A 7,787-nucleotide genomic window follows, 5' to 3' on the forward strand; every position below is an offset into this window, starting at 1 on the left:
CCGACACGGCCCCGCTCCCGCCGTGCCACGTGTTTCCAGTGGAGACCAGTAGAAAAGTTTTTACTCGTTTTATTTTGGCGTTGACACTAAGGACTGAGGTGACGTCGACATGCACACGCCCTCACGAACAGGCAACACCCCCAGGGACAGAGGCCTCCCTGTTTCTTGACAGCCTGCAGTATGTGCACGCTGCAGACTTAAAGGGCCACGTCGGTGCATTCACCCCACGTCTCTGCCTTTCATCATGTTGAATGTAAGATGCTGTTGGTCCACGTTTCCAAACAGCAGCAGCGTTGACATCACGGGCTTTAGATGAACATGTGATGTGAACGCCCCTGCGGTGCGTTTCCATCTAAATGTAGCATGAAATCTGCAAAAGAAAAAGGGAAGGGAAGTGGCTTCTACCCGTTATGTAACACTGGGTGGACAGGCCTAGACAGGAAGACATCATTAAGAGAGCTGTAGTCAAACCTCAGACTGATGGTGCTGATGTCACCCCATTGAATGGACACTACCGGGGGTGTACGGCGGCCCCCAGTGTGCATGTAGTGCAGTGAGGCACAGGTAAAGAAGATGAGACTGACCCACCAAGAAAAAGGAATGTGCATTAGGAAGATAAAAATTCTTAGAAATCTAGAAATGCACATCATGATCAGAGAGGTTCCTGTCATTCATACATGTTAGAATGAGGCAGTGAGCGTCTTAATGTGGTGATGGAGGGTGGACGGTCCACACAGAGCAGCAGGCAGCTTCCTGTTTCCTACTAATAGACAGATACTTTAGGATGACAGGCAGTGTTGTTAAGTTAGTAAGTTGTTTGAACCTAAACCACAATCGTTTTCTATCTCGGTGAGTAGTTCTGTGCCTATATGTGGTATGATCCATGTTTATTATTGTAACCATGGTAACAGAGATCTGACCTACTACAGCTATGCTCCCGATAAAAGCCACTGAATGGAGCGATAACATTTGAAGGAAGAGTTTGAAATGAACAGTACAGCCGACACACAACATGCAGGTGAACGTTACAAAGCTATTCACTGTATTGAAATGCACTGAAAGTGAATCATCCTGTTTGGGTCGACGAGCAGAGGGAGTGGGAACTGGAGCGTACTCTCTATTACAGCAGTGAGCGAGTCTGAAACATGAGAGACGCTGAAAAATGGAGTGCACGTTGCCTGACAGATATATGGAGCTCTCAGTATTCACTTGATGCACAACCAGATGGAACCTCTGAAATGAGCGTACTGTGGGAGACATCTGAGGCATCATGGGTCGATTACAACCAGAAACATAAAACCAATTTGTGATTCGATCCAGTACAAATTTAAAGAGAATTAGATTCAAATTTGTCTAATATTTCCTCTGCGGGTAGCAGAGAGGAAATAAAAGGCAGAGTGACTGAGTGGAAGCACACACAGATGGATAAATGACATTTGTGTCGACTGAGGATGAGCTGAATCCCTCCTCTGACAGCGAAGAGCCTCCCAAACATCAGCTGCTAATCACAGCAGATCAGATGCCAGCCACAGGACTGTGAGGAAAACAGTGCACATACAGTCAGAGGCTGTGACAGGAGGGAGCGCTGGCTGTTTTCACTTGGGTTCCCTGTTGCACTGCGTTGTAAAGTGTGTGGAAACGGCACTTTAAAGGATCTGAGAAGTCCATCTTTGAGGTTTGTGCCTTCACATCTGTGCAGTGGAGCTGAAGGGGATGTGATCGGTGGCACATGGCATCTGGGCTGGACCCAGAGCTCACGCCATGGCAGCAGACTCTGTGCACAGTGGGCCTTTCAACTAAACATGCACAGTGTAATTTAGATAGCATGTTCACCACCTTAGTGGAGCATGTTAGCATGCTAACATTTAAGCTGAGGCCGATGGGGACGCCATCAGCTTGGCAGGTTTCTGGCCATAAAACTGTGTGAAAAGTGAGAAGTCAGTGAATCACCCCAGTTGAAACCAGACATCCTGTGGGGGACAATTCATGCAGTAGACATTTCACCACCAAAGGGAGACAGGCTAACCCTCTGGAGACAACGACTGCACAAAATAACCTCCATGTGACAGCTGTGGAGATATTTCCATTGGCACACAGAGCGGTGGACCGACTGGCCAGCGCTACCAGCATGGCAACCAACCTTTTCTGAAACAGCATCCCTGTACAAGTCCACAGCTCTCACAGTGAGCAATTTACAAGTCAGTTTATTTAAAGACGGTGGTCAACGTTGTGTTCAATATGAAAAGAAACAGATCGACAAGAGAGAAAAGTCACAAAGAGGAAGAAAAGTGAAGCAGGTTTAAAAGGTTTAACAAGGACAAATGCGTTTCTAGCTTCACCAGCGCCGGCACAGCCTGACAGTGGACACTAAACTGTGGTGGAGCCACTATTGTGACAGCAGCGCCCCCTCTGAGCATCAGTCTAGACCTGGGAGCCTCTGAGAGGAGCATGGCGCTGACCCGCACAGTGACTTAAACACCTTCAGATCAGTTGTGCAGCGAACCAGAAGCCGGCGGTGTAGTGGAACTGTGGGAGCAGCTGCGGAGCACAGAGCGAAGACACTGCAGCAATGAAGCCGGGACGAGTAAAGGCTGAATCACCTTCTCACTGTCAGTAAGGGAGAGAAAAGGCTTGGCCCACATCACAACTCTCAGGTGAAAGGAATTCGATTTGACAACTGAATTTATTTGTTGATCAAATTTAAAAGTGCTGTCATGAACCACACAGACACACAAGGCTGCAGCACCAGGGCACACACGTGTTCTCGGTCACAGGTCTGTTTGTTGATTTATCTATTCAGAGTCTGCACCTTATCTTAGGAGAATCAGTCCCACAGTCTTCCAACACGTCGGCCCTCACTGCAGTGAAAGCAGCGACTTCACCAGCAGACTAATAACACTGCTCCACTGCTCGGGGGTGGACGCACACAGCCCAGGTCTGGACTCACACACATCACGGAGAGGACCCCACGTCCACTGGTGCTGCTGGTCTGTGGACAGGGTTGGTGCACAGTAACACACAGCGACATCCTGGCTGCAGCCTTTAGATGGTTTATTCCTTTTTATCTTATTGTCTGCTCTCTCATGTGCTGGTTTCCATTTCACCTGAATCTGGGTCATTGGTTTTACATATAGGACATTTCATCTTCTTTTCACTTCTTGTGTGCACTGGTCTCAGTGTGTCTCTGTTCTGGCTTGTTATCAGCCTGTCAGTCATGTGAAAACCACCCTGAATTGCATTAACCTGTATGAAAGGTGCTGTATAAATGAAGTTTGATTGATTGATTGCTGAGCTATCCAGGTAATTGCGTTATCCTCGTGGCCTTCTCCCTGAGCTTGATTGGGTTTTATAGGTTATCTGAGAAAAGATCCAATGACAACTCCAGATGCCTCCGACCTCGGGGCAGAGCTGCTGACATTTCCAGTCAGTGATTAAAGACGCCGACTCTGGTTTATCTGCTATGCAGAACGGTTTAAAGCAGGAAGTCCGACTGCAAGGCTCACAAAAACAAATTAAGATTTTCAGTGGCAAAAAAACCTTAAATTCCATCAGAGCTCTCACTCAGCGATAGTAAAATGCCTCAAATGAAAACTTTAATTCCTTGGGTGTGAGCTGGAGAGAACATGGTGACCGTGTCCGTGAAAACCAGACCGATCCAACTCAGTGTAAACACATCCGTACCATTCTCTGATCCACACAACTACACTTCCCACAGTCTCCCAACAATAGTCACTTGGTCAGAGCTGGAGATCTTCACTCCACATTTCCACCTCTGTTTCAGCTTCTTGTATTTTATACTATGAACATATTCCACTTTGAGTTGTCAGTTTATTAGGAACACCTACCTAAATCTAGGTCAGTCTAATCCATCAGCCCCAGAAATCCTCTTTTTGGAATCAGCTTTATGTAAGTGTGGCTCTGAATGTACTTACACTTTCACACAGCACCATTGTTTAGGAGAGACGACAAAGCTGAACCAAACTAAATAAACACAAACATACCTGTATGACTATTGTGAACATGCAAGCAGCTGTAAAAAACCAGACGTGCACGAAGCCACGGTGTCTGTGTAGAAGTGATCAGGATGCAGCCACAGCAAAAGGTTTTTGAAGCGGTATCAAAGAACCTGTTTTCACTTTGTCACTGTGGGATATTGGTGTAGACTGATGGACAGAACTCACTCTTTTCTTCATTTAAAATGAACTCTGCAACACAAAGTGTGATGCCTGGTCTCAGCATATGTCCACCCAGTGCAGGGCAGCTGTGGCCCAGCACCTCAGTCCTGGGCCACAGGCCAACCACCTTCCCCCTTGTAAGAAATGCCCTCCAGCTTAAAAAGTCCTGCTCTTCGCACAGACCGGTCCTTTCATCTGAACAGAACCGAGAGGCACAACACCAGCCCGAAGCCTGAGCCGGCCTGCAAATTAGTGCACGGCCCTGCTGCGAGCTGCCGGACACCTCAATGACAACAGCCCTTTGGCCTGAGGTGGAGGGGCCTGCTGTACCTATCTGCACTCCTAATATAATGAACAGCATTGTGTTGGGCTCATTACCAGCATCATTACAGGATAATTAGAGTGAGCCATCGGGGGCAGGATGTTCCCACGCTTGAGACTGGAAATGAAGGAGCTGTTTAGTTGGACTAACATGGTCAGACCTCTCAGATTAACAAAGCTTTGCACAGCTCTTCGGATTCAGCAGAAAGACTCTGTGCAGTCATTTTTGTACTTGTACCTATGTTTCCATTCATTTCACACCAACTGTGAACACAGCAGCGTAACGCACTCGAATGGACAATGTATGTAACCGTGTAACATTCATGTAATCTTGTAAACCTCAGGAAATAGTCTGGTATCTGGTGCCCATGCCGCCTGGCTTTCTGTCTACAGGGTGACAGACGGAGTGAACAGACTTAGTGACAGTACAGGCAAACAAATGAGGAAGGAGCAGCCAAAGTCCAGAGACAAGCAGCGGGTCCAAACAGGCAGACAAAAATAGTTTGCTAGGAAAGAGACAAGTCCACAGTGATTGTGAAGACCTTGACAACCTGGCAACGAGCAGGTGAAAATGGCTGGTGTACGTAGTGAGAACAGGTGTGTGAGTAGGCAGGGAGGGTCAGATGATAGGAATGGAGGGAAAGTACGGGGACATTGTGTCTAAGGGGAAATTCCCTTAAATGCATCCTCATTTTCCTCACTCGCATCTTTTCCTTGCATCTTAGTCCTGTCCATGTATAATGTGAGGAATCAAGAGAACCTGCTCTAAGAGACATGATGTCCTTTCCTGTGATCCTTCACCTGAAGGATGCTTCATGTATCCTTTCTCATGACTCCTCCAACAACCTCCTCGATCGAGGAATGATGAGCGAGGAACAATCAAATTAGGGACCTGGGAGGAGGAGACCATGACTGAGGATACATGAGAGCGTCCTGTGCAGAAGTCTTTTATGAATACGCCCCTTCATCAGAAATCGGCTGGTGATGGGACACTTCTTAAAATGTGTTTCCTTGATTCCTCTCTCCTCACATCATTTCCTTATGTCTTACGTGGGTGGTACTAAGACGCATGGCTTTCCTTTACATGTGAGGGAAACATGGATGTAACTGAGGGAGTTGAGACGTGGCCCAGGGAGCCTCCTCACTGCTCTCGATCCTCAGAGCAGATAAGAGTTTTGGGACGTCCTCAGTCCTCGCTCGACCTGGAAGTCGTTCTGGTCGAGTGATGCTTTAGGAAGAGAAGTGCATGAGAATGTTCAAGAACAGGAAATATTTAGTTAAATGGCAGAAATCTGAAGAACAGAATCTGTTTGTGCATCATTAACATCTACATTTTTGCTGCAGATCTCACAAAGGAGGCTCTAAAGCTCAGTGGGCTTTATTTATAAAATAAGGGTTAAATAAAACAATCAGCATACTGTGAGGTAGCAGACCTTTACTGTCCATGTACACTGGCTTTACATGCACAGGTACATGTATGCACACAGCTGCACATGCATGAGTATGCACAGTGCATGTGCAGAAACATATGCCAGCAATATTGGAGAGCATTAATACAAGTCACAATCATGTGTTTAAACATTAATGCTGTGTTCTTCCATTTCATGAGCAGAGTTTGGAACAAGGCATTTAGAAAACAATGGCATTGGCTGTAACCCCCAGAAAAGACTTGGCAGAATTAATCATTATGCTGCCCTGTTTAGTCAATTATAGTAATTATTAAGCTCCCTTGGGCCCTCAGCAATGCTTGAACCTACCAAGACTCAAAATATTTAATTATCTCAGGAGGAGGCTAATTAGCAGTGTACTGCAGGTAGTGAGTCAAAAACAGCTATTATTCAAACAAATAAAGATGCAATTTGCATCTGTTCTAAGTTTGTTGTGTCTCAGAGATGTAGCTCTTTGCTCCTGCAGCCACAGGTGTGGGGGGCGGGGCCTCGTCTGCTTCCCGCCGCCATCTATAGGACGATAAATGAAACGAAGCATTTTCTGAATCAACAACCTAGTGGGCAGAGTATCATCAGCAGGGGTGAAAAGCACGACGCCACTGCCGTGCGCAAGCGGCTCTGGACCCCGGTGTGATCCTTTATGTGCAGGTAAATGACTCGTCCCTTTACTGGCTTTTATAGACCACACATCTGGTGAACTACTCTGAGGATGGGCTTTGAAATTAAGACTAATTGTTCTCAGTGTCCAGGTTGAACCGGTTCACTTTCCAGAGAATTCTGGAAATGAAAATGATTCCACACCTAAAACTACACGGGGCATAGAAAGTGGTTTGTAACCAAGGTGCCAGTGAAAGCAGTGAGCGTGAGGAGCAGATGCCCCGTGTGCAGCGTGTGGTCCGGGCATTCACACACGTTTATCACCTCAGTCATTAAACATCTATATCGGCTGCACAGAACCGACGCACGAAGCACGTGGACGCAACACGTACGGAGAGATGGGCTGCAGAATAACGGTTTACTTCAAGAAAAGAGAGACTACTCCTTTAACCATCAGCAACTATGGTAATTCATTCTCCCAGGGTGTGCAACCAGGATGCACGCCAGCAACGGAAACCCCAAGGGACACATTTATGGCACAACAACCATGCCTCACATTCATCTAATGTTCCGGCTAATCCTGTTCTTTCCATTTAATGTGCCAGGTTGAGATGTGGTTCTCTGGCCAGTAGGCGGCACACGGGGGTGAGGCTGAGTTCTGTCAGTGCCAGGCCGTTGGGTCAAAGAAGGGATCAAACCACCCACGGAGTAAAACCCTAACCTACCAGCACCGTGCCTCGCGTCAGTCCGCCCGGCCACAGAGCGCAGCGGGAGTCGGTGGCGTCAAACTGAAACCGTCACAAGTTTCACCAATCAGAATATGTTCAACAACGGCTTCTATCACCAAAAACCCGTTCAACAGACCCAAACCGGAGCCTGCAGACGCACGCCGACCCCCCTCTGATGCCGCGGCACCCCCATCATTACAAGCAGCGGCAAAGCCTTCTTGTGTCCCTGCGCCACTGGCTGCAGGTTTCTTTTGTGTCCACGTTGTGACCAGCAGCAGAAAATCCTCCAGCTGTTACAGGTTGCGTTTGTGCTGCTGCAGCTGAATATTTGTACGGGACACATCACGTCTGACGGGTCTCAGGGAAAAGCAGAGACAAACGAACCAAGCGCTGGGATCGTTCCTGAACGTCCTGACAGGCAGATGCACCTGGATCTTTTTGATCTCGATCTCTGTTTAGGAAATCTCACGTGATAAAGTATCGAACGTAAACATGTGGCCCCCTGCTCTGCCTCCCCC

Source organism: Monopterus albus, unplaced genomic scaffold (genome assembly GCF_001952655.1).
Source record: "Monopterus albus unplaced genomic scaffold, M_albus_1.0 scaffold292.1, whole genome shotgun sequence".
NCBI classification, from domain to species: Eukaryota; Metazoa; Chordata; class Actinopteri; order Synbranchiformes; family Synbranchidae; genus Monopterus; species Monopterus albus.